We start from the raw sequence: 26,600 nt of genomic DNA, 5'->3' as shown, positions 1-26,600 counted from the left end.
TTTCTTCCACAAAGCAAAACATGGAAATTTATAACTCATCTTCTAACTCTAATAAGAGAAAAGAACCTTCGAAAATAAACCAAGTATATCTTTGGCATCTAAGGCTTGGTCATATTAACTTAAGTAGGATTCAAAGGCTTATAGCTGATGGACTTTTGAGTTCGGTAGAGTTGGAAAATTTTTAAACTTGTGAATCTTGCTTGGAAGGAAAAATGACCAAGAGGTCGTTCAAAGCCAAGGGGTATAGAGCCAAAGAAGTGTTGGAATTGGTTCATTCTGATTTGTGTGGTCCTATGTCTGTCCAGGCAAGAGGTGGTTTTGAATATTTTGTCTCTTTTATAGATGATTATTCAAGATACGAATATATTTACCTAATGCGCCGCAAGTCTGAGTGCTTTGATAAGTTCAAAGAATACAAGGCTAATGTGGAGAAACGATTAGGTAAAAGTATCAAGACACTACGATCTGATCGTGGTGGCGAATACCTCTTAGGAGAGTTTAGGAATTACTTATCAGAGGCCGGGATTCAATCCCAATTGTCTGCACCTGGAACACCCCAACAGAATGGTGTAGCAGAACGAAGGAATAGGACTCTTATGGAGATGGTTAGATCGATGATGAGTTATTCAGAATTACCAAATTCGTTTTGGGGATATGCTCTGGAAACAACAGTGTATGTTCTGAACTTAGTACTTTCTAAATCAGTTTCTTCTACTCCCATAGAATTGTGGAATGAGCAAAAACCCAGTCTAAGACATATTCGGATTTGGGGTAGTCCAGCACATGTGCTGAAACCAGATACTGATAAGTAAGAATCCAGTACAGAAGTTCATGTGTTTGTAGGATATCCCAAAGGAACGAAAGGTGGTTTATTTTATAGTCCTAAAGACCAGAAGGTCATTGTTAGCACCAATGCCCAGTTTTTAGAAGAAGACTATATAATGGATCACAAACCCAGTAGTAAAGTTGTTTTAGAAGAACTAAGAGAGGACACGTCTACTTTAGTACCAACAGTACAAGATGAAGTACCACAAGAAACTGCAACATGTGTCACACATGATACACAACCACAGACAGTGCCTCGTCGTAGTGGGAGGGTTGTAAGGCAGCCTGAGAGATTCATGTTTTTAGGAGAGTCTTCGGACTTGATCCCGGGTAAATATAAACCTGATCCCTGGACATATGACGAAGCACTCCAAGATATAGATGCAGCATCTTGGCAAAAGGCGATGAATTCTGAAATAGAGTCTATGTACTCTAATAAGGTCTGGGAGCTTGTAGAACCACCTGATGTTGTAAAAGCCGTTGGATGCAAGTGGATCTACAAAAGGAAAAGAGGGACAGACGGGAATGTAGAAACCTTCAAAGCTAGGCTTGTTGCGAAAGGGTACACTCAGAAAGAGGGAATCGATTATAAGGAAACTTTTTCACCGGTAGCCATGCTTAAGTCTATCCGGATACTCTTATCCATTGTTGCTCATATGGATTATGAGATTTGGCAAATGGATGTCAAGACAGCTTTCTTTAATGGAAGTCTTGAAGAGAACATCCATATGAAGCAACCAGAAGGGTTCATTGAAAAAGGCAAAGAGCATCTAGTGTGCAAGCTCAATCGGTCCATTTATGGACTGAAGCAAGCTTCAAGATCTTGGAACATCCGATTTAATGAAGTAATCCAGTCTTTTGGATTTATTCAAAGTCCGGATGAGTCTTGTGTATATAAGAAGTGTAACGGAAACGTGGTGGTATTTCTTGTACTATACGTAGATGATATTTTGTTAATTGGCAACAATGTCAAGGTATTATCAGACATAAGGGTATGGTTGTCCAAACAATTTGATATGAAGGACTTAGGAGAGTGTGCACACATTCTTGGGATCAAAGTAATAAGGGATCGCAAGAAAAGAATGTTGTGTCTGTCCCAAGCTTCATATATAGATACAATCCTTGCTCGTTTTAGCATGCAGGATTCCAAGAAAGGTTTCTTACCATTTAGGCATGGAATAGCTCTATCTAAAGAGATGTCTCCTTAGACATCAAAGGAGATAGAAGACATGAAAGCAGTTCCTTATGCCTCGGCTGTAGGAAGCCTTATGTATGCAATGCTATGTACGAGACCTGATATTTGTTTTGCCGTAGGCATGGTCAGCAGATATCAGAGTAACCCTGGATAAGGACATTGGACTACGGTAAAGCATATATTAAAGTACCTGAGAATGACTAGAGATTATATGATAGTTTACCAAGCAGACGATTTGCTCCCTGTGGGTTACACGGATTCAGATTTCCAATCAGATAGGGACAACAGTAAGTCTACATCAGGCTATGTGTTTACTTTAAGAGGTGGAGCCATTTCATGGAGGTGTGTTAAGCAGAAATACGTTTCGGACTCAACCATGGAAGCAGAGTATGTAGCAGCCTCTGAGGCAGCTAAAGAAGCAGTATGGCTCAAGAACTTTCTAATGGACTTAGATGTGATTCCTGGTTTGCCCAAAATCATCACAATTTATTGTGATAATAGCGGTGCAGTTGCAAACTCGAAGGAACCACGAGCTCATAAGGCAAGTAAAGATATAGAGCGCAAGTACCACCTGATACGAGATATCGTGAAGCGAGGAGAAGTTGTCATCGCCAAGATTGCATCAGCGGATAACCTGGCAGATCCTTTCACTAAGGCCCTTCCGGCGAAAGCTTTCGATCGGCATGTGGAGGGAATGGGAATCAGATGTATGGTAGAAGATATGGCAGCTTAGTCATTAGTATAAGTGGGAGATTGTTGGAGTGTATACTGAAAGCCTAAGCTTTTGTAAACATTTATGTTAAATAAAGAATCACATTTGGTCAATTTATCTACATTTGTTTGTAGTTGTTCAATTAATTTATATTGTAGATAACATAGTATGTGGTGTCACATATAGAAGATGATGTTATCAGTACCTTATAAATTATAAACAGTAGCTCACGACCAAAATGGAAAGGAACAAACCATTGGAAGGTCGTAGTGTAATTAGGAATTAGTTTATCTTGACTATATAATTACACTAGTACACTTAGAGTGTATTGAGTAGGACCATTTGAGGTTGTTTCTTTTATACTGACTTTATAAAGGAACAAATACCTCGGTTATTATGGAAGTGTGTGCTCTTAATCCTAATATAATAACAAGCACATATATTTGATATTTATTTCTTTAATTTATCAATGGGTGAGATTTAGTTCGATGAATCAATAAACCCGATAAGTTGGGAAATGATATCACTTATAGTGTGTGTTGTTGATTATAGAAGGAAACTGTGTCCTAGAGATACTAGGTTGATAATGTCCCCAAGAGGAGCTCATAAGGATTGTCATGTTAAACCCTGCAGGTGGACTTAGTCTAACATGACGATAAGGTTGAGTGGTACTACTCTTGGACTAAGATATTAATTAAATGAGTTGTCAGTAACTCACTTAATTAGTGGACATTCGATATCTTAAACACAGGGAGACTAACACACTCATAATAAGAAGGAGCCAAAAAATGTATTTTGGGATTGGTGCGGTAGTTCAATAATAGTTCTCTAGTGGAATGAATTATTATTGATAAAATTAAGTTGTGTGTTCGGGGCGAACACGGGATGCTTAATTCTATCGGGAGACCAAAACAAATTCCTCCTCTCGGTCCCTATCGTAGCCTCTTATTTATAGAGTACTATACCCACCTATACCCACCTTCTATAACCACCTAAAAGGGGGCCGGCCAAGCTAGCTTGGAATCAAGCTAGGGTCGGCCTAAGCATGGTTTAGGGTGGTCGGCCCTAGCTTGAACCCAAGCTAGAGAGGGCCGGCTATAATTAAATTAAAAAGGATTTTTAATTTTAATTTTTATTATGTGGAAGATATAATTTATTAAAGAGAATTAAAATTAAAATATCTCTCTTAAAAGGATCTACAAAAGATTAAAGAAAGAAATTAAATCTCTTTCCTTATTTGTAGATTGGAAAGATATTTTATTTTTTCTCTTTAAAAATTATTCACATAATTGAAAATTAGAATTATAGAAATTTCTTTTTATCAACCATGAAGGGATTTTAAAGGGAAATTTTATTTTTTAAAATTTTCAAAGACAAATAAGGAAGTTTTAATTGTTGATTAAAAATTGGCTTATTTGTTCTCCATGAGGTGGCCAGCCACAATTCAATTAATTAGGAAATTTTATTTATTTTTTCTTAATTAATTATTGCTAAATAAAGTTAAGGAAATTTTATTATAAATAAATTTCCTTATTTGACAAAGCCAAGGAATATAAAAGAAGGGGTAGGGGTGCCTTCATGAGGTACAACTTCTATTATTTCTCTCCCTCTCTTATTCCTGTTGGTGCAATCTTAGGTCAAGGTTGACCTGGTTGACCTGACTCGAGTTGTGTTTTGATGTTTGACGATGTTTGACGAGAAGAGAGTTGTATTCTTGATGTTTGACAAGAATAGGTGTTTGGGAGATTGTAGGTGCAACCTTAGGTCAAGGTTGACCTGGTTGACCTGATTCGGGAAAAGTCCAAGCAGGGAGCTTGGCACGCGAAAAGTCCAAGTATGGAGACTTGGGACTGGAAAAGTCCAAGTACGGAGACTTGGCACGGGGAAAAGTCCAAGCAGGTAGCTTGGCACGCGGAAAGTCCAAGTATGGAGAATTGGCACGGGGAAAGTCCAAACAGGGAGTTTGGCACGGGGAAAAGTCCTGGTGAGTGAAGCCAAGCAGTCGGGAAATCCTGGTGAGTGAAGCCAGGTGAAAATCCTAGTGAGTGAAGCTAGGTGAAAGTGGAAGTCCTGGTGAGTGAAGCCAGGCATTCGTGAAAGTCCTGGTGAGTGAAGCCAGGCAATTTGGAAAGTCCTGGTGAGTGAGGCCAGGCAAGGGAAAGTCCTAGTGAGTGAAGCTAGGCAGTTCGGAAGTCCTGGTGAGTGAAGCCAGGCAGTTGTGGAAATCCTGGTGAGTGAAGCCAGGTGAAAACCCTAGTGAGTGAAACTAGGTGAAAGTCCTGGTGAGTGAAGCCGGGCAAGGGAAAATCCAGATGGATCAAGGGTGATCGGACATCTGGTGATGGGAAGTCCAAGTAGGTCATAGGAGTGACCGGATACTTGGTACGGAGAGAAAAGTCTAAGTGGGTCAAAGGGATTGACCGGACACTTAGCGGGGAGTCCTAGCAGGTCAAGGGAGTGACCAGATGCTAGGAATGAAGTACCAACAAGTCAAGATTGACCGGATGTTGGTTTGGACTTGGTTTGGGCGAAAACCATGAACTAGATCGATCTGGTGATCGATCCAGTGATACCTCGAATATTCTGATCGGTCTGGTGACCGATCAGTAACACATCAGTAGCCTACTGTGTGATAACTGATCGGTCTGGTGACCGATCAGGAGTCGATCAGAAGCCGAACAGGAGCGAGGCGCAAGAGGGGCTGATCGGTCTGGGGACCGATCAGCACAAAGCCTGATCGGTCCCCAGACCGATCAGGAAGTTCCCTGATCGGTCTGTGGACCGATCAGGAGGTTCCCTGATCGGTCCATGGACCGATCAGGGACGGAACAGAAGCGAAGGCTAGGGAATAGGATCGGTCTGTGGACCGATCCACATGGAGCCTGATCGGTCCACAGACCGATCCAGGCACTAGCCGTTGCGACACAACGGCTAGATTTCTTCTGTGTTTCTTCGCTTTCTTCGCAGGTTATAAAAGGAGGGATGCTGCTGCGTACCTCTTTCTTCCTTTTCTTCTTCCTCTTCTTCCTACTGAGCTGCTGCTGTGCTCTTGAGCTTTGTTGAGTTCCGAAGCTTCGTGTGAGCTTCTTCGACTGGGTTCCTGCTGTTGTAGGCGTCTCGTGAAGTTGCTGCTTCAACCAGTCGACGAGAAGGCAAGCGTGTTTGTTTTACATTCATATTGTCTTGTATTGTCTTGTGCTTCTTTGTATTTTGTATACTTCTATCTTGCTGTTGCAAGAGTTATTGTGGCGAGGTTTCTCCACCCACAAGGAGTATATATTAGCCGGTTCTCCGGGGACTCATCCACCGACGGATTGATAGGCTTCGTCCACCTTACGGACACGCCGAGGAGTAGGAGTTTATCTCCGAACCTCGTTACATCGGTTTGTTTGAGGTTTGTCTTCTTTCCCTTTCGTTTCTGTGTTTATTTTCCGCTGCGCTAACACGTTTTGTAGAAAGAAACGACGATTTGGGGTCGGCTATTCACACCCCCCTCTCTAGCCGAGTATGAACGATCCTAACAAGTGGTATCAGAGCCAGGCCGCTCTTCGACGGATCAACACCCGGGGGAGCACGGGCTAGAGATGGATCTCTATGGAGAAGATGTCACGATTCAACCCTTCTACGAGTCTCACGACAACTTCACATATTGGAAGGTAAGGATGATGTATTTTCTTAGGACTAATATGTTAAATTGGTTTTGTGTACAAGAAGGGTTTTTCCCTCCGATGGATGAGGAAGGAAAACCTATCAAGAAGAAGGAGTGGACGAAAGAGCAAATCCGAAAATCCGAAATCAATGACGAGGTAACAAAAATTATTGAATTTGCTTTACCTAATAATGTTTTGTGCAAGATAGATAGGTACAACAACGCCAAGGAATTGTGGAACAATTTGGCAAAATTTCATGAAGAGGAGCCTAGTGAGCCAAGTAGCTCACATCATGGAGGAAACGAATTGGGAGTTGAGGGCTACTCAACATCCAAGGAAGAAGAGGAGGAGAGCTCTTGTTCAAGATCGGAGCAAGAAGAGGCATCTACCTCCGGAAGGGATGAAGAAGAAAGCTCATCTACATCCACAACCCTAGGTAACTCAAACACTGTGATTTCAAGCAAATTACACATAATGTGTTTTGAGTGTAGGAAGTTTGGGCACTACAAGAGTAAGTGTCCAAAGAGGGTTAGAAAGACTCCACCGGCGCCAAAGATCAAGGAAGTCGGAGTCCCAACACGCAAGGGCAAGGAGCACGTGGTGTGCTTCCAATGCAAGCGAAGGGGACATTATCAGAGTCAATGTCCGAGGGGGAGGCAATCTCACAAGGACAAGAGACCGAGCACGTCGATAGGGGGAGCTAAGGCAAACCCTAAGGTAACATTTAAGGCACACTCTTGCAATAATAATAAGACTCATGCTAGTAGTTTTATTGCAATTGTCAAGAATGATAAGCATGATAATTCTAGGAACCAATATATGTGCTTAGGTGCCAAAGATGTTAGTCTAGATAAGGATAACACTAGGAAAGCCAACCCTAGGATTAACTCATCTAAGGTTAAGGGAAACCTAGATAGAAATCCCAAATTATCTAGACATATGCCTAGGAATACCTCAAAGAAAAATGAAAAATTAAAAATTGAGGTATTAGAGAAGGAGAATCAAGTCTTGAGGTCAAGACTTGATACTTTGGAAAAGGCTCTTAAGAACTTGGAGAAGTCATCTCTAGGGTTTAAGGATCAAAAACCAATGTCTAAGGACAAGAAAGGTTTGGGTCACAAACCTAAGTCTCAAGTGGTCAAGCCCACTTATCATAATGTTCCATTCGATTATGGAACAAAACCTAGGGCTAGGAAGACCAACACCAAGGTCACAAGGGGAGTCACCCCTAGAGTTGATCTTGATGAGTCCCAAATGATCAAGGCTTTAAAGCCTAGGAGGGTCATTAGGAGGGTTGCTAGGGAAGTTATCCCTAGTGAATATTTAGTGAACCCAATGAGCTCTAATAGGTATTGGGTTCCTAGGAGCATCTTCTCTACCCCATAGATGGGTTAGAGAGTGTCAACTCCGATTAGAAGGGTAGTTAACCCAACTTTGAGGAAATTGACACTCAAGGAGCATTTTCAAGGTTTTGAGAACTTTTGAAAATGAAATAGAATTATCATTTACTCCTTTGAAGAGTTAAATGTGCCTAAAGATTGGAAATTTCATTTTTAATCTCAATTGGCACAATTTGGGAAAATCTAGAGAACTCTCGAAAAAAAAAATGAAACATGCCAAGTTTTGAGGATAAATTTGATCTTTAAGTGGCATGAATTAATCTAGAGTTCAAGAAGTGTCAAAATTAGGTTTTTGGCATTTTGGGGCAATCTAGGATTAAATTTGAAGTTAGCCAAGTGGTTAAGGATACTTAGATAGGTAATCTAGGTATATTTATTTATGCTAAATCTTGCCATGATTGTTTGCCCTCACATGTCATGACATCATGTTTAGTTTTATTATCATTTGAAATGTCATGATAATGCTTAGGCTAGTTTTTATGTCATGTTTATTTAAGTTTCAAACTTTATGCCATGACATCATGACATTGGCACATGTTTTCATTTATGGTACCATTTTATGCCATGTCATCATCTCTTGCATTAATAATCAATTGAATTGATTTAAGGATGAAAAACACATTTTGATATTGAGATGAAATTTGTGTTTAGAAAATGCATGAGACCTTAGTCTAAGATACCTAAACTCATATCTCACATTAAAATTGCCATGGATGTGTTTGATACACTTTAGATGTGTGTGAGATATTAGGATCATGAATTAGGATCAAGGTGCATAGTTCTTGTACCTAGATGAGCCTAATTCAAGAAATAGAGGATCATAGGGAAAGCTTGTGTACAAGTCATGTACATTTAGCCCTAAGATTATGGTCCTAAATTAAAAGGTTTAAAATTATTTTGAAATTGATTTGAAAAACCTTGATGAAGCCATTCTAGTGATAGCATTCATCATTGAGCAAGATGATACAAAGATGAGCTAAACTTTGAACTATTTCAAAAGTTTTTAAACTTTGTATCAAGATTTGAAAATGGAAGTTATTTTCATCTAAAATTATTTTTCCATGATAGTATATGGTATGAGGAATGTATCCTCAAAATTTTACGATTTTTGGAATTTTCTGGAATTTATTGTGAGTTTCTGAATTTCGGGAGAAGGAAATCAGAACTCGAGTCTGTCCAAAGCTGGATCGGTCACGGGACCGATCCAGGGAAGGCTGGATCGGTCTGGGGACCGATCCAGAGGGGTTCTGATCGGTCCGGTGACCGATCAGGCGTGCTGAATTTGCTGAATTTCGACTGTGGTCTGAAATTTCAGCTGTGGGAGTTGAGTTTCGGGTTTCTAAAGGTTTGAAACTCTCCAAGACATTGTTGGTGCAATGGTCAAGGGGGAGTTGACCTTTAGGGGGAGTTTTACCTATTAAGTCAAGGGGGAGTTGACTTTTAGGGGAGTTTTTTAAGACTTTTGAGGATCAGTGATATGGGATTGTCACTAAGTTGAGTGTTGAGTTTAGTTTCAAGGGGGAAATTAAGGGTTTCAATAAAAGGTATGGGACTTTCAATAGGAAGAAACTCTTGACCTTGATTCCCTCTTTTTGATGTGTGTCAAAAAGGGGGAGAGATGTCCCAAGGGGGAGAGTGTAGATTTTGGAAGAATGTTCAAGGAAGAACATTGGAAAACCTAAGTTAGGTTATCGGGTTAACCTAACTTGATTTTGGATTTTGTCAAACATCAAAAAGGGGGAGATTGTTGGTGCAATCTTAGGTCAAGGTTGACCTGGTTGACCTGACTCGAGTTGTGTTTTGATGTTTGACGATATTTGACGAGAAGAGAGTTGTATTCTTGATGTTTGACAAGAATAGGTGTTTGGGAGATTGTAGGTGCAACCTTAGGTCAAGGTTGACCTGGTTGACCTGATTCGGGAAAAGTCCAAGCAGGGAGCTTGGCACGCGAAAAGTCCAAGTATGGAGACTTGGCACTGGAAAAGTCCAAGTACGGAGACTTGGCACGGAGAAAAGTCCAAGCAGGTAGCTTGGCACGCGGAAAGTCCAAGTATGGAGACTTGGCACGGGGAAAGTCCAAACAGGGAGTTTGGCACGGGGAAAAGTCCTGGTGAGTGAAGCCAGGCAGTCGGGAAATCCTGGTGAGTGAAGCCAGGTGAAAATCCTAGTGAGTGAAGCTAGGTGAAAGTGGAAGTCCTGGTGAGTGAAGCCAGGCATTCGTGAAAGTCCTGGTGAGTGAAGCCAGGCAATTTGGAAAGTCCTGGTGAGTGAGGCCAGGCAAGGGAAAGTCCTAGTGAGTGAAGCTAGGCAGTTCGGAAGTCCTGGTGAGTGAAGCCAGGCAGTTGTGGAAATCCTGGTGAGTGAAGCCAGGTGAAAACCCTAGTGAGTGAAACTAGGTGAAAGTCCTGGTGAGTGAAGCCGGGCAAGGGAAAATCCAGATGGATCAAGGGTGATCGGACATCTGGTGATGGGAAGTCCAAGTAGGTCATAGGAGTGACCGGATACTTGGTACGGAGAGAAAAGTCTAAGTGGGTCAAAGGGATTGACCGGACACTTAGCGGGGAGTCCTAGCAGGTCAAGGGAGTGACTGGATGCTAGGCGCAATGTACCAACAGGTCAAGATTGACCGGATGTTGGTTTGGACTTGGTTTGGGCGAAAACCATGAGCTGGATCGATCTGGTGATCGATCCAGTGATACCGCGAATATTCTGATCGGTCTGGTGACCGATCAGTAACACATCAGTAGTATAATCTGATCGGTCCGGTGACCGATCAGAAGCCGAACAGGAGCGAGGCGCAAGAGGGGCTGATCGGTCTGGGGACCGATCAGCACAAAGCCTGATCGGTCCCCAGACCGATCAGGAAGTTCCCTGATCGGTCTGTGGACCGATCAGGAGGTTCCCTGATCGGTCTGTGGACCGATCAGGAGGTTCCCTGATCGGTCCATGGACCGATCAGGGACGGAACAGAAGAAGGCTAGGGAATAGGATCGGTCTGTGGACCGATCCACATTGAGCCTGATCGGTCCACAGACCGATCCAGGCACTAGCCGTTGCGACGCACGGCTAGATTTCTTCTGTGTTTCTTCGCTTTCTTCGCAGGTTATAAAAGGAGGGCTGCTGCTGCGTACCTTCTACTTCCTTCTTCTTCTTCCTCTTCTTACGACCGAGCTGCTGCTGTGCTCTTGAGCTTTGTTGAGTTCCGAAGCTTCGTGTGAGCTTCTTCGACTGGGTTCCTGCTGTTGTAGGCGTCTCGTGAAGTTGCTGCTTCAACCAGTCGACGAGAAGGCAAGCGTGTTTGTTTTACATTCATATTGCTTCTTTGTATTTTGTATACTTCTATCTTGTTATTGCAAGAGTTATTGTGGCGAGGTTTCTCCACCCACAAGGAGTATATATTAGCCGGTTCTCCGGGGACTCATCCACCGACGGATTGATAGGCTTCGTCCACCTTACGGACACGCCGAGGAGTAGGAGTTTATCTCCGAACCTCGTTACATCGGTTTGTTTGAGGTTTGTCTTCTTTCCCTTTCGTTTCTGTGTTTATTTTCTGCTGCGCTAACACATTTTGTAGAAAGAAACGACGATTTGGGGTCGGCTATTCACACCCCCCTCTCTAGCCGAGTACGAACGATCCTAACAATTCCTTGGTGTGGCCGGCCATCCTCTCTTTTTCTCTTCTTCTTTGTGGTGGCCGAACCTCTCTCTCTTCCTTTGGAGCTTTTGTGGTGGTCGGATACTACTTGGAGAAGAAGAAGAAGGAGGAGAGAAAGCTTGCATCCCTTGGAGCTTGGTTGGTGTTTTTCTTTCATCCTTGGTGAAGCTTTCTTTGTGTTGGCCGAACCTAGCTAGGAGGAGAAGAAGGTTCATTGGTGGTTTCTCATCTCGGAAGATCATTGCCCACACAACGTCCGAGGTTAGAAGAGGAATATGGTAGAAGATCAAGAGGTTTTTCTAAAAGGTATAACTAGTAATTTTACTTTCCGCATCATACTAGTTATTTTTGGAAATAATACCAAATACAAGAGGCTTACGTTCTAGTATTTCGAATATGTTTTTCGAAGTTATGTTTTTTTTGTTTTATTTTTCCTTGTGATTTGATTGTTCTTTTTGGTTAACCTAAAGTTATTTTAGGAAATTAAATATTAGATTTCTATAAAAGGTTTTGTCTAGTCGGTGGTGGTTGCTCCCATATCCAAGAAGGTCATGTGCCTCGCCACGTCAGTACTGGGAACCAATTATGGAAATTAATATTTAATGAAATTAATAACTTAAGGTGATTTGGGTCGAACGTGTTAAGTTCCGCAGGAGATCCAAGTCAAAACCTAAAAGAACAAATAGATTAAGTTTTGGATCAAACGTGTTAAGTTCCGCAGGCGATCCAAAATTTAATTTAAAAGAACACATGGTAGCTAGGAAAATGTTCAGACATTTGTACAAAATTTTTGTACAGTGGAACCTCTAGGCTTTTCGAGTAGCAACCAACAGCAGGTACATTAATACTATTGTTCGTCTTCTTTCCTATTTTTATCCTGTTCTAACTTGAGCGTCAGAGTGTCTGCATCAAGGACCCCATCCCTGGTTCTCACTCTAACGTTCTTGTTTGCTCTCTTTATGGTGTGTGCAGTCTTGCGTCTTCCGACTCTAAGCTTACAGCTTCCCACTCCCAGTCCTTCCTCCGTCAACATTCTTGCCTCTTCACCAGCCTCTCATCCACTCAATTACCAAATTGGATCAAATTTGATGTCATCTTTGGGAGCACATTCACCTATTTCGAAATATAAGGATGGATGCAGCTGGTAAAATCAACGTTGTCATGACATTGAAGGAGTATGAACTATTTATGAATGTCAAGGCACAAGCACCATCCGAGGAATAGGCTGTGGATTCTCACATGCACCGAGCACCTACAGTCTCGAAAAAGGAGTTTCCTATATCAAAAAGAAGATCTAAGCAGAAGCAACCATTAGAGTTGCCCCAAGCATTTTTTTAAGCACCTGGGGTAGGATAGGATAAAAGCTCCTGCCCCCGAGGGTCACAAACCTCTTCAGCTAAGAATTCACCCCTCAGGGATTTAAAGTGAGAAAAATCTCTTGCCACTTGTGAATTACCTGAACAACCCAGCATACCTTTCTCTCAAGAGATACTAAATGAAAAGTTATCTAAGTGTTTTCGACCTCTATCGATTGGGAAGTATGGAGACAACACGGATCCTGAAGATCGCCTTCGACGATTCAAGAATACCTCTCTACTGCACCAATATGGTGACACAATAAAATGTTGAGTGTTTCTGACCACTCTCTTAGGCTCGGTACAGAGATGGTTCGACTGACTGTCAGTCAAATCTATCACTTGTTTTAAGCTTTTCTACATCACTTTACCAACAGTAGAAGATATAAAAAGACTAGTCAAAGTCTATTCACACTCAACAAAGGAGCCAAATAATCCTTGCCAGCATACATCAAGAGTTTCAACTAAAGTGGCTTTGGATTCTGCCACTTCCGAAATATTAATAAGTGTCTTCTCTCAAGGAATTTTAAAAAGAGAATTCTTTCGAGCCCTCAGCAGAAAGCCCGCAAAGGACTTCAATGACCTACTAGAGAAGGCAACTAAATACATTAATGTGGAGGAAACCCAAGCCGCCCAGAAAAAATAGGTAACTATCCCAACCCCAACCGGCTAAGCTAATCAAACACCACTACCACCTCCAATATGTCCCAAAGACCATCGACTGAATCCTTCACTGATATGGGAATGAATCTCCGCCAGTCTGGGAAGTTAAAGTGATACAACACGTCGAGGCCATTCAGACTTCTTTTACCGAACCCTTCCGGTGGATATCTCGATATTGCACTTACCATCGATCCAAGACCCACAATACAAAAGATTGTTATCATCACCCGTGAGATGTGGCGAGCGACTGAACTAGGCTTGCCACCACCTCAAATCGCGCCTCAGCTCTGGGAACAATTAGCTCCTAACCCTAGCACCTCCGGTCACTCAGCCAAAACACCTCGAGTAATGGAAATTCAAGGCGGTAGATTGAATGACCAAGGCAAGGAACTACGGTAGACCTAAGAAGAAGAGAATCAGAGAAATGCCATGATAAGAGACATCGGTATGATCTATGGAGGCCCCACTGATGGTGATTCGACCTGAGCCAGGAAGGCTCACGGTCGTCGGCTTGAGATTCATGTGGTCGGCTATAGCTTAGAACAAGCAGCAAGATCCCAAATTAGCTTTGGGCCTCAAGACTTTGAGGGAGTGGAGCTCCCTTATGATGATGCGCTCATCATCAAAGCTATAATCGCTAGCAGTCGAGTGACCAGAGTCTTCGTTGATACTGGAAGCTCTGTTAGCGTGCTTTTCAAGAATACCTTCAACAAGATGCAGCTTGATGCAAGCGAGCTCTAACCGATGGTCACGACCCTATACAGGTTTATGGGAAATGAGGTATAGCTAATCAACCAAATCAAATTGGTCATCTCTTTAGATACCAAGCCCCTGGTGAGAACCCGAAGGAGCATATTTATAGTGGTGGATACTCCGCCCGCCTACAACGTCATCCCAGAGAGGCATGTCCTGCACAAATTTCGTGTGGTTGTCTCTACCTTCTACCAAAAAGTGAAATTGTCAATGGAGAGCCAAGTCAGTGGGGTAAGGGAGAGCAACTCATTGCGCGGAAATGTTACGTCGATGTAATAAAAATAGAGGTGCACAAGATCTAAAAATTTCAAGATGGAGGGGTGCACGCTATCTAGGAAGAGTCGTTGCATTCGACTAACGAACCGGTTAAACAGGAGGAAGAACAGATACATCCCGACCAGCCAGCGTACATTACAAAGATAGCGGCAAACATCCCGCGACAGACCAATAAGAGTCTGGTGGAGTTGACTCGGAATTGGGGCGTCTTCACCTAGTCTTTGCGAGAATTGACAGTGGTATCCCCGATTGTGATGGAGCACAAACTCCACCTTGTTCCTGACTCTCGGTTGGTCAAGCAAAAAAAAATGAAATTTCCTAGTCGACCAGAATAAAATTATCTTATCAGAAGTTAACAAGTTGTTGGAGGTAGGAAGGACACATCAGGAAGGAGCAATTTCCCTCTTAGCTCGCTAATGTAGTCTTGGTAGCCAAGCCCAATAACAACAAGTGGCAAATTTGCATCGACTTCAGCGACTTCAACAAGGCAAATCCCAAAAACTGTTACCCCCTCCCTCGAATCTACCAGATAAATGTTGTAATATACCAAAATATAGCTAAGGATTTAAAATAATTAAATTATTTTAGAGAAAATAAATATAACTTAGTGGATAATTTATTAGAAATTAAGTGTTGAATAGAAGTGAATGGAGAAGAGGTGGAAGAGAAAAGAGACTCCATTGTGAATAAGACTTTAGTCCCACATTGGGAGTTTCATGGCATGATGGTTGATTTATATTGATTCACATGCATTGAGGATGTGAACAAATGCATGAGAGAGGCTCTCTCTCACACGTAGGTGCGCAGGAGGTGGTGCAAATCCAAGGCCTGGATTGCACTGAACCCTGTTGACTCGCGTGCAATCACGACTTGCGTGCGCCGAATGCCGGACCGGTAGGGGCAAAATTTGCCCAAGGGGAACAATCAATATTTTACCACGTAAACCTTTTTGCTACTGTGTAACTGATGCATTAAAGTCAAGATTAATGCAAAATCAAAACGGTCGAGCGATAATGAGTGAAATGGTGGGTGTTTCACTGCTCGACAAAGTAATGGTCATTAATCAACCATTAAAGCTGTCATTGATCTGAGCTCCTATATAAGGAGGTTGCGATCACAGGCAGAAGACACACAACAACACAAGCTTCTCTCCACCTTCATTCCCTCATTCTCTATCGTGCAACTTCTGCTCGGCAAAGTGCCCGTGATAACATTCGGGTGTCTCTCAGTTCGCAGTGACCACTAGTGCTTGGTAGAATCACAATCAACCGTTGTATCCTGGGAAACAGACGACTCGAGTAAACCTCGAAGCACTGTCGGAGGTGGGGCGAATCTATTTCAAGGAAACTGCGTTAGTCGTAGGCCTCGAGCAGTTTTCCCAATCGGTCTCTTCATCCGTCCAGTCTGCCTGCTTCGCCCGGTCAACCTGTCTGCTCGCCCGGTCGGCCTGTCTGCTCGCCCGGTCGACCTGTCTGTTCATCCAACCTGTCTGTCCGCCCAGTCTGCCTCTCGCTCGGCTGGTCTGCTTCGCCCGACCTGCATGTCCAGACATGTCTACCTCTCACCAGACCTGTCTACTCGCCCAGTCTGCCTTTCGCCAGACATGTCTGTCCACCGAGTCTGCCTCTCGCTCGGCCGGTCTGCTTCGCCCAACCTGCCTATCTGTCCGCCCAACACCAAATCGCCCGGCCTGCCTCTCATTAAGCCTGTCTGCCCACTCGGTCAGCCTTTCTGCCCGGTCGACCTTCTGATCTACTGCGCCCGCTCGTGCTGCTCGATCGATTAACCCATTCTATCAACACTGTGCAAACTGTCTTCATCACCTGGCAGAAATCAACCCCTACTGGCAGCTTGAGATCATCTGCTCAGGTCATATCTATTGTAAATTGAATTTAAATTCTGTGTAATTTTAAATCCAGTTAAGTCCCCAAAATCTCCGGCAATAGATTGTTTTGTCCAACAATCTTGAAACAGATTTGATTCTGTTGAGATGACCACAGAATAGAATGTTGATGTGCAATAGACTCAACATGTGTAGACCCCCTCTGCCCCGATTGGAACTGTATCAATCAACCACGGGGAAAAGCTAGAGAAGTTCAGTGGATTGAACTTCAAGAGGTGGCAGCAGAAGATGCTCTTCTACCTGACCACGCTCAACCTGGCTCGGTTCTTAACCAAGGACCTTCCCAAGAATATTGAGGATGCTGATGCGCAGACCATCAGTGTAGTGGAGGCATGGACTCATTCTAAGTTCCTTTACCGAAACTACATCCTCAACTGCCTTGCCGACTCGCTGTACGTTGTGTATAGCATGAAAAGAACGACTAAGGAGTTGTGGGAGTCCTGGACAAGAAATACAAGATAGAGGATACAGGGGCCAAGAAGTTCATCGTGGGTCGATTCGTGGACTACAAGATGGTTGACTCCAAGATGATGATCAGACAAGTGTAGGAGCTTCAAGTGATCTTGCACAAGATCCACTCAGAAGGGATGGTTCTGAGTGAAACCTTCTAGGTGGCTGCTATCATTGAGAAGTTGCCTCCCGGCCGGAAGGACTTCAAGAACTACCTAAAGCATAAGCGGAAGGAGATAAATGTGGAGGAACTCATTGTTCGACTTTGCATCAAAGAAGACAACAAAAGTTCAGAGAGAAAACTATTCTCTCAGGCTACTGTGAAAGTCAAGGTGGTCGAGCACGGTCAAAACTCGAAACGGAAGAACCCTAAGTCTTCCAAGATGGGACCCAAAGGAGACATCAACAAAAAGAAGTTCTCTGAGAAGTTCTTCAACTGTGACCGAGTGGGTCACAAATCTTCGGAGTGCAGGAAGCTGAAGAAGAAGCAAGAGGTCAACCTGAACGAAGGACCAGAAATGGATGACATCTACGCAGTGGTCTCAGAACTGAACCAGGTCGGTTCAAACCCGCGATAATTGTGGATCGATACTGGAGCCACTAGACATGTGTGCTGCAACAAGAAGCTGCTCTACAACTTTGAAGAAGTCACTGGAGACAAACTGTTCATGGGAAACTCAACAATCTCGGACATCATGGGCCAAGGAAAGGTGGTGCTGAAGTTGACATCGGGCAAGGACCTTACTCTGAACAATGTGTTGTATGTTCCGGAGATTCAGAAGAATCTAGTGTCTGGATCACTACTAAGTAAGCATGGCTTTCGTATTATTTTTAAGTCGGACAGAGTTGTATTGTCCAAGAATAGAGTGTTTGTAGGAAGGGACTATGTATCTGATGGGCTATTTAAGCTCAATGTAATGGCGATTAGGCCTAAGATAAATAAAATTGAAAGCTCTTCCACTTATGTTGGTATCCATAAGTTCTAACTCTTTTCTTTTTGTCCATCCTACACAAGTAGTCTTAAGTTAATAGGCAAGAAAGAGTATCAGCAAGAGAATTATTGCTACCTTTAATATGTTCCTAGTGGATTTTTAGACCTCTGTTAAGAATTGTGTTTGTGAATTTAATCCATCTTCTTGAGCCAAGACCTTTTCTTACATCTTTTAACTGTTGGCTATATTTTACTATACCCTCACAATCTGTTCTAAGTGTAATTTCAGACTTATTGCAGATACATAACATAAAAGCATCTAAAGATTACTACTAGAAGCTCATAATCTAAAGAAGTTAAATGGCCTTTTTCTTTGTATTTACCAGAAGCATACCTACATAGAGATTCTGAAGTTTTAGGGTCATATTTTAAATTTTTTACTAAATAAAGCGCCACTCCAACCTGTTTCACAGTCGTCTGTTTCAATAACTAAGTAGTCTACGTCTAATGGTAAAGTTAACTGGGGCAAGTGTTGTACCATGGTTTTGATTTGTTTAACCAGCTCAATATCTTATTAATTAAAATACTGTTGTCCAGGTTGCGAGGTTTTATTGTATAATGGACCATTTAGTTTACCAATATCCTTTAAGTATGGTCTAGCATAATTAAGTAAGCCTAGAAAGGATCTGAGTGTTTTTATATCTTCTATTTTGTCTGGGAAAACCAAAATTTTGTTGGAGATATGGGGTTGGAGTGTAATCTTTCCTTGGCCAGTAAGACTACCAAGGAAGTCTATATGGGTTACAACTAATTGCATTTTTTCCCGTGAGACAATTAATCTATGTTTTTCAAATAAGTTAAAGATCATGTGTAGATGAGCATAATGTTCTTCTTTGGTACGGGAGAAAACTAGTATGTTCTCAATATACACACAAGTAAAGGTAGTTATAGGTCTAAAGATATGATCCATTTTTCTTTGAAAAATCTGAGGTGCTATTTTAAGACCAAAAGACATAATTGACCATTCAAAATGTCCTTCTAGGTAAGAAAAAATTGTACAAGGGGTTGAGTCAGGGTGCATTCTAACTTGCCAAAACTCATATTTCATATCAAATTTAGAATACCATTTTGATTTCTAGATTTTGTTAAGTAATTGGTCCTTATTTGGAATTTTATATCTGTCTTCATGACAATTATCATTAAGACGTTTATAATTGAATATCATCCTAGATTGACCTCTTTTTTTGTTCTGCACCTTTGTTAACGATAAAAACAGGACTTCGGTGTCTAGAGTTAGAACGTTATATGGCCTTAAGGGCCAGAAGTTGGGTAATATGCATTTTGTATTCTTCCATTTCCCAATTAGTGTATTTTAAATGTAAAATACCGAAAATGGGCGAATCACCATAAGAGAATTTTTCGAAATTTTTAAAAAAATTTCAGGAATTTTGGGGAGCTCGTATGACGAGTTTAAGGGGATCAAATATTGGGCCCGGGAAAACCTGTTTAGGCTACCCCGTTTTAACGAGGAAAAGTAGGATTTTATTTCCTTTTCCTTTCCTTTTTCTTTTCTTATTCTTTTATTCCTTTTTTGTCGTTTCCTTCTCCCCTTTCCCCCACGTGCCTGAGCCGTCCCCAATGCCTCCTCACGCCGAACTCGCGTCGATCCTTGCCCTAAACGCACACGACGATTGCTCGCCTCCCTCGCGTTCATAACCCCCGACCAAAGGAAAGCCGAAGCCCCAGCGTCACTTTCCCATTCCTCTTCATCTTCCTCGACTCTGATCGGCATCGACTCCTGCCGCCCTCCTGATCCCTTCGTCCTCCTCCACCCGACGGCGCCACCCTTCCCCTAGATGAGCCCTCGTCGACCTCCGCTTCTCTTTCCCTCTGCCCTAGCAGCGGCTGCCGCCACTGTGCCCAGATGACGCCGTTGCCGTCTCTTGACCCGAGCAGCGCCGCCATTTTTTTTGCCCTAGCACCGGTCGACTAGCCATCTAGTGGCGAGTTTTTCTTCCCTCGCGCTACTGCCTCCACACCTTCTCCCTCACTGTGGTCACACCTCCCGTGCCATGCCTCCTCCATAGAGAATACACAGCTTCAAGGACAAAGAGTTGTGTGCCCTAGCTGAATTTTGGGAGAGGAATCCAGAGGGAGGTTTTGCTATGGGTTGTTCTTGGGTACGACAGCCCCTCTTTCCAACATCAACAGGGGATTGTGAATTGAGGTAAGGTATAGGGTTTTGATCTTGTTGTCGGTGATTGATAGTTAGGTTAGTAACTAATGTTAACCTAGGTATATGTATTGAATTAGGGATAAATTAGATTACTATATGATTAGATTGATTAGGGGTTTACCCTAATTTAGCCTTAAGAATTTTATTTAGCTATTCATTTAAGTTGTAGCTAAATAAAAATATATATATATTGGTGACACAGGACTTTGACGTGAGACGAGTATCTCGACGTCGGATTTGGACTAGATTGAACCTTTCTATTGGAGGCGGGTACCTTGACTTATCTATTTTAATATGTCATTTGATATACATAGTAGATTTTAACAAGTAGTAATGATTACATTTTATATCTGTATCGGTTTGTCACTACCGGATACCTGTTACATGCTTGTTTTTGCTTACTTGTTATGCATTCCATGTTAGTACACCCCTGATTTTATATGCTTATAGAGGTAGTGACATAATCATGCCTTATTATGTTCAGGACCTAGGTTTTTACACCTTATCTGACCTGTGTACCTAGACCATTGATTTGATCCATTTGTCCTATGGTACACATTATATAAAGATAGATAGGTTCAGGATATTTCCATGTTTAGTGACATACACCATCTCGCATGATTGCATGCTATGCGATAGTCAGCTTCATTATTGTTGAGCACGTTGTCAGTTACATGGATCTGCACACACAACCACTCATGGGTTAGTGGTTTTATCAGGCAGGGTGTGTTGCAGCAGGTTGCTCTGTCAAGGGCTCCGTTGGTCCACTCATGGGTAGTGTGACGCAGTGTTGTAGCAGGACAGGGATCCATCTCTGGACTTGCTCAGGGAGATGAGAGCATTGAGCTCCCCCACTTATGATTTGGGGTAAGGAGGATAGGTGTACTCCGACAGCATCCCGTCCACTCGGTCACTCATCAGGTACAATGATGGCAGAGTGCACGGTTGTCACAGCCCTACCCACTCGGTCTCATCATCGTGTGTGAGACGGTTAACTGGCAGTAGGGATGACTAGGACATGTCATTGGCATCATACGCATTGATGTATTTATTGCTTGTGTTTACTGCACTTATATGCTGCATATTTGGTGGATGCTTATGTTTGACATGGATATAGAATTTCTATACCTCTCTGGTTATTATCCATACACCAGGTCCTGGTTAGTACAGTTTTTCTCATGTTTATTTCAGTTTGCATTTATCATTCCTATATCAGGAGACTGTATGCATAATTGCATGTCAGTAGTTACCCGCTGAGGAGTTGACTCACCCCGTTGTTATTACTATTTTCAGGTTGAGGTTGTCCGGAGAGTTCCAATCGCTAGTCCCCCTGCAGATCGCAAGGATATTTATTTAGTCATTTGGTTTTCCTTATGATGCTATATAGACTACGTTTTAGACTTATAGTAGTTTTGTTCTATGGATTTACTGTATGATCTTTTGTTTGTTGATGGATTTTCTTTTTATATTTATTGGATATGTTCTGCTACATGCCTGCCTGGACAGCAGAAGAGGTGAGTTGATTTTATTTGAGTCGTTGTGATTTGTGTTTTATGGGTGTAGTTGAGTAGGATATAAGTTTTGAGCTTTATGGGTGTAGTTGAGTAGGATTTTTAAGATGGTTTTCCTTATCGTTGCATTAGTTTAGTTTTACTATTAAACTGCGTGGGTGTTTGCTTATTGTTATTGTTTCGGCCGTGTTGGCCGAGGTATCTGGATGGTTGTAGGAAGTTTCAGATTGTCACCCATACAGGGGAGATGCTGCCGAAATTTCTTCTGGCAAGGACTACCTAGGACGTGACAATATTTTTGGTATCAGAGCCAGGTTTCGGATACTTGGTTTTCGTATTTTGCTTTTGCGTATTAATTTAATACCAATTTTTTTGGTATCAGAGCCCGGTTTGCGAGTCAAACTGGGTACTTTCATATTTGTATGTATTTCCGTTATTATTCATGTTTCGGAATTCCATTTTGGATTTGTATGGATTTGCGTCGATTTTCTCGTACGGGATTCCGAGGGTATGAGGGGGACTGGACAGCGACGGAACATCTCCAGACAGCAAATAGGTATAAAGGTAATTTTATTATTTTTATACTTGTAGTAATATCTGAGTTATAACTTAACAAATATGAGGAGATCTATACGAGTAGCTGCGAGACGTGGTGTTGGGCGGCCACGTAAGAGGACTTTGGAATCTCTGGACTTGCCAGAGATGCCTGCTGGGGTTGAGCCTGTCGGTCAGGGACAGACTCAGGATATTGCGGGCGTGTCGGGCTCTCAAACTCCGATGGCTCCTTTAGAGGTACCTACCTCGGCTGCACCCGCTGTACCCACCCCTACCGTATTTACGGTACCACCAGGGGTACCACCGGCATACTTGGCACCTGCTCTGGTCGAGCCTACGGTGTACCAGGCACCACCGCCACCTGGACCTATTGTGTACCCAGCACCAGCGGCACCCGCACCCCAGTGCCTACAGTGTATCCAGCACCCGCACCAGTGGTACCGGTTGCTCCATTTCCGGTACCATCACCTACCGTACCTCCAGCCGCAGCCACCCATATCGACCATACAGTACCACCAGTGGTACATGCTCCAGCGTATGCAGCAGCACCGGGAGTACCTCCCTCGGTCTATCCAGCAGTACTACCTGTACCACCAACTCCAGGGATTCCGCCAGTTCCCGCGACGATCCCTACCCACCTCACTGATATTGTCGCGGCATGAGCCCAAATCCCAGCATTGGCAGAGTCGATGAAGAGTCGATTCACACTCTTCCGAGGCGAGATTGATTCGAGTGTGGCCCAGTCCTGGATAGAGACCATGGAGCGGACCTTCTTCTACATGGCTTGCTCCGAGTAGGAGAAAGCAGAGTTGGCTGCTTTCCATTTACGGGATGAGGTCGACACCAAGTGGGTTACGCAGTGTTCCATCATAGGCGAGTAGAACATCACCTGGTCCAGATTCGAAGAGGCTTTTGAGAGCTGCTACTTTCCACAGGCATATCAGATGACTCGTCGGCAGGATTTTCTAAGTCTACGATAGAACAACCGCTCGGTGACAGAGTACAATGCTGAGTTAAATCGGCTAGCCAGATTTTATCCAGAATTAGTTGCTGAGGACAGATCCCGTATGCTTCAGTTTATCCTGGGATTGGATGGACATCTGCAAGTAAAGCTTGTCGGTTTTGGGAGTTTATCCTATTTAGAGACGCTGGACAGAGCCCTCATGATTGAGTCAGCTCAGCAGAGAGCGTTTCCGGATAGGAAAAGGGAGCAGACGGGTCAGACATCATGACAATGTTGGTGCAATATCCCTCAGGTCAAGGTTGACCTGGGTAACCAAGCTGAGTCTTGGTTTGGGTTTAGATGTTTGACAATAAGATATTGAATGAAGAAGAGTCAAGTAGGTCAAGGTTGACTGGATACTTGACTGGGAAGTCCTAACTGGGATGTTAGGCAAAATGAAAGACCTAGTGAGTGAAGCTAGGCAGTATGAAAGTCCTGGTGAGTGAAGCCAGGCAGAAGAAAAGTCATGGTGAGTGAAGCCAGGCAGAAGGAAGTCCTAGTGAGTGAAGCTAGGCAGATGGAAATCGTGAAGCGGCGGTGAAAGTCCTAGTGAGTGAAGCTAGGCGATGGAAATCGTGAGTGAAGCGTGAAAGTCCTAGTGAGTGAAGCTAGGCGGTGAAAACCCTAGTGAGTGAAGCTAGGTGAAAGTCCTAGTGAGTGAAGCTAGCGGATGGAAAACCCTAGTGAGTGAAGCTAGGTGAAAGCCCGGTGAGTGAAGCTAAGGGAAAATCCAGATGGATCAAGGATGATCGGACATCCGGTGTCGGGAAGTCCAAGTAGGTCAAAGGATTGATCGGATACTTGGCATGAAAGAAAAGTCCAAGTAGGTCAAAGGGATTGACCGGATACTTGGCACAGAGAAAGTCCAAGTGGGTCAAAGGATTGACCGACACTTGGTAAGGGAGTCCTAGCAGGTCAAGGGAGTGACTAGATGCTAGGCATGACATACCAACAGTCAAGGTTGACCGGATGTTGGTTTGAAGGTTTAGGACTTGGTTTTGGACAAAACCAAGTCGGATCGATCGATGGATCGATTCAGGCTCGGATCGATCGGTGGATCGATCCGCACTGCCCCAATGAGAGGTCGGATCGATCCGTGGATCGATCAGAGTCCCAATCGATCGCTGGATCGATTGGGACGCCGTCGCCTATCAGAGCTCCGATCGATCCGTGGATCGATCCAGCGCTTTCGCACGAAGGTCGGATCGATCCGTGGATCAATCCAAAGCCTCCCGATCGATTGGGAACATTCAATCGATCGGATCCGACCGCTGACATCGTTTATAGCCGCAGCGCTCGATGGCTGCGGTAAGAACCTCCGATTCACTTCAGATTACTCGCCTCCTCCACATTTAAAGATCAGATCGCCAGTTCTTGAAGGATCTTGGAAGCTTTCCAAGTCAAGAGGCGGATCAAAGGCAAGAAGAGAAGCTAGGGTTAGGGTTTTCTGTACTCATTGTAAGCTTTGCGCTTGTATTTTGTTTCCCTTTCCTTTCTTCTTGTACTGAGAAGTCTTGTAGGGCTTCTCCGCCCTCGGTAGTTACCGAAAAGGAGTGTTTTCATAGTGGAGGGTGCGTGCGTGGTGTGGATCCTTGGACTAGTCACCTCTTGTGAGGTGGATACCAAGTAAACCAACCGTGTTAGCGTTGTTGTATTTGTTTCTGTATTTTCCGCTGCATATTCTTGAAGAAACAAGCAACGCCGAGCCCCGAGCGAACACGACGAGCTATTCACCCCCCCCCCCTCTAGCTACTTTTGGTCCTAACAAGTGGTATCAGAGCCCGGACTGCCAGAAGGTTTAACCACCGACTGTGCACAAGAGCTATGGTCTGATTGAGCCATGTGGGTACAATATTGACCTCGAACAAAGGAAGTGGAGGCTCCTATGTTCGGATCAAGAGGACCAGACACCAGGCAGGAAGTCCTAGTTGCGACTAGGTAAGGAAGTCCTAGTAGGTCGGGTGGACCGAGAGGCAGGAAGACCTGGTGGGTCGAGGATCGGACGTGGGAAGCCTATGGTCCTTTGTTTGAGGGGGGGGATTGTTGGGGTTGCAAGGTTGCAAACATAGTCCCATATTGGAAACACATGGGAAAGATCATGGGTTTATAAGAGAAAAGATATCTCCATTGGCATGAGGCCTTTTGGGTAGAGCCCAAGAGAAAAATCATGAGGGCTTAGGCCCAAAGTGGACAATATCATGTCATTGTGGAGATATCTAAATTCTTTTCGATCCTACAAATGGTATCAGAGCAAGGTTGCTCTTCACCGGAATCACCGCCGGAAGGGGCAAACATATCAAGAAAAGCTAGAGGGTGAAGAAGTTGGAGCAAATTCTTCAAGTTCAAGATTCTATCAAGCTCAACTTCAAGATGCAATTCCAAGATGGACTTGGATTTGACACAAGGGTGGCTCCACCATATTCATCTACAAGCTTCAATTCTTGGAAATCAAGAATCGAAAACTTTCTTATGATGGAGATAGAGCAATGGTTTGCTCTAATGGAAGGCTTCAAAGCTCCAACGAACTCCAAGGGCAAGCTTCTAAAGAAAAGCAGATGGAGCTCAGAGCAAATTCAAAGGGGCGAGGCAAATGACAAAGTGACCAAGCTTCTGGTCAACTTATTGCCTAGCCACATCTTGGCTCGAGTTGGAGAATTCGAAGATGCCAAGGAGCTTTGAAGCAAATTGGCTAAGCTTCATGAAGAGATCCCCTCCACTGTACAAGATCATGAAGAATCCAGAGAGGGTGACTCTTTGGAGCAAGACCAAGAGGAGGACTCCGAGGTTGAGAGATACTCAACCTCCGAAGAAGAGGAAATCCAAGAAGCTTCATCCTCAAGGGAATGCAACGAAGGGAACAAGGAGGGAGCATACTCCTTGTTTCATATTCAAGATGATGAAGCCTCCACCTCTAGGATTGAGGGGGAGCAATCCTTGGTGACACCGGATCAAGAAGAAGAAGAAGCTTCTACATCCGGGTCAAGAGAAGAAGAGGAGGAAGAAGCTTCTACCTCCACAAGTCAAGAAAAATCAAATGGAGGAGAATCAAGGTCCGATCAAGAGGAAGCTTCTACCTCCGGATCCAAAGAAAAAGATGCCACCCCTACAAGCAAAGGTATAAATATTTCAATTAATAATAAAAATCATATAATATGTTTTGAGTGTAGGGAACATGGGCACTATAAGAGCAAGTGTCCCAACTTGGCCAAGAAGAAGGGCCAAATGGCACAAAAGGGCAAGGAGAAGCTCAAGGAGACCACCCGGGACAAAAGAGCAAGGAGCACATTGTGTGCTTCTTGTGTCAACAAAAAGGGCATTACCGAAGTCAATGCCCCAAGGGGAAGAAGATGGTCAAGGCTCAAGGAGGCACTAGTCAAGGGGGAGCCTCCAAGGTAAAGAAGAAGGTAACATTCATTGAGCCTATTCCCTTGCAAAATGGTAAAAAGCATGCTAGGTCAAATTTTTATCATCTTAATGCGATTTACCATAAGAATAGGAAGCATGAGGGCTTTAAGGAAAAGCATGTG

This window comes from Zingiber officinale, chromosome 1A, assembly GCF_018446385.1.
Source record: "Zingiber officinale cultivar Zhangliang chromosome 1A, Zo_v1.1, whole genome shotgun sequence".
In the NCBI taxonomy this organism is placed as follows: Eukaryota; Viridiplantae; Streptophyta; class Magnoliopsida; order Zingiberales; family Zingiberaceae; genus Zingiber; species Zingiber officinale.
This window is presented reverse-complemented; position numbering follows the sequence as displayed.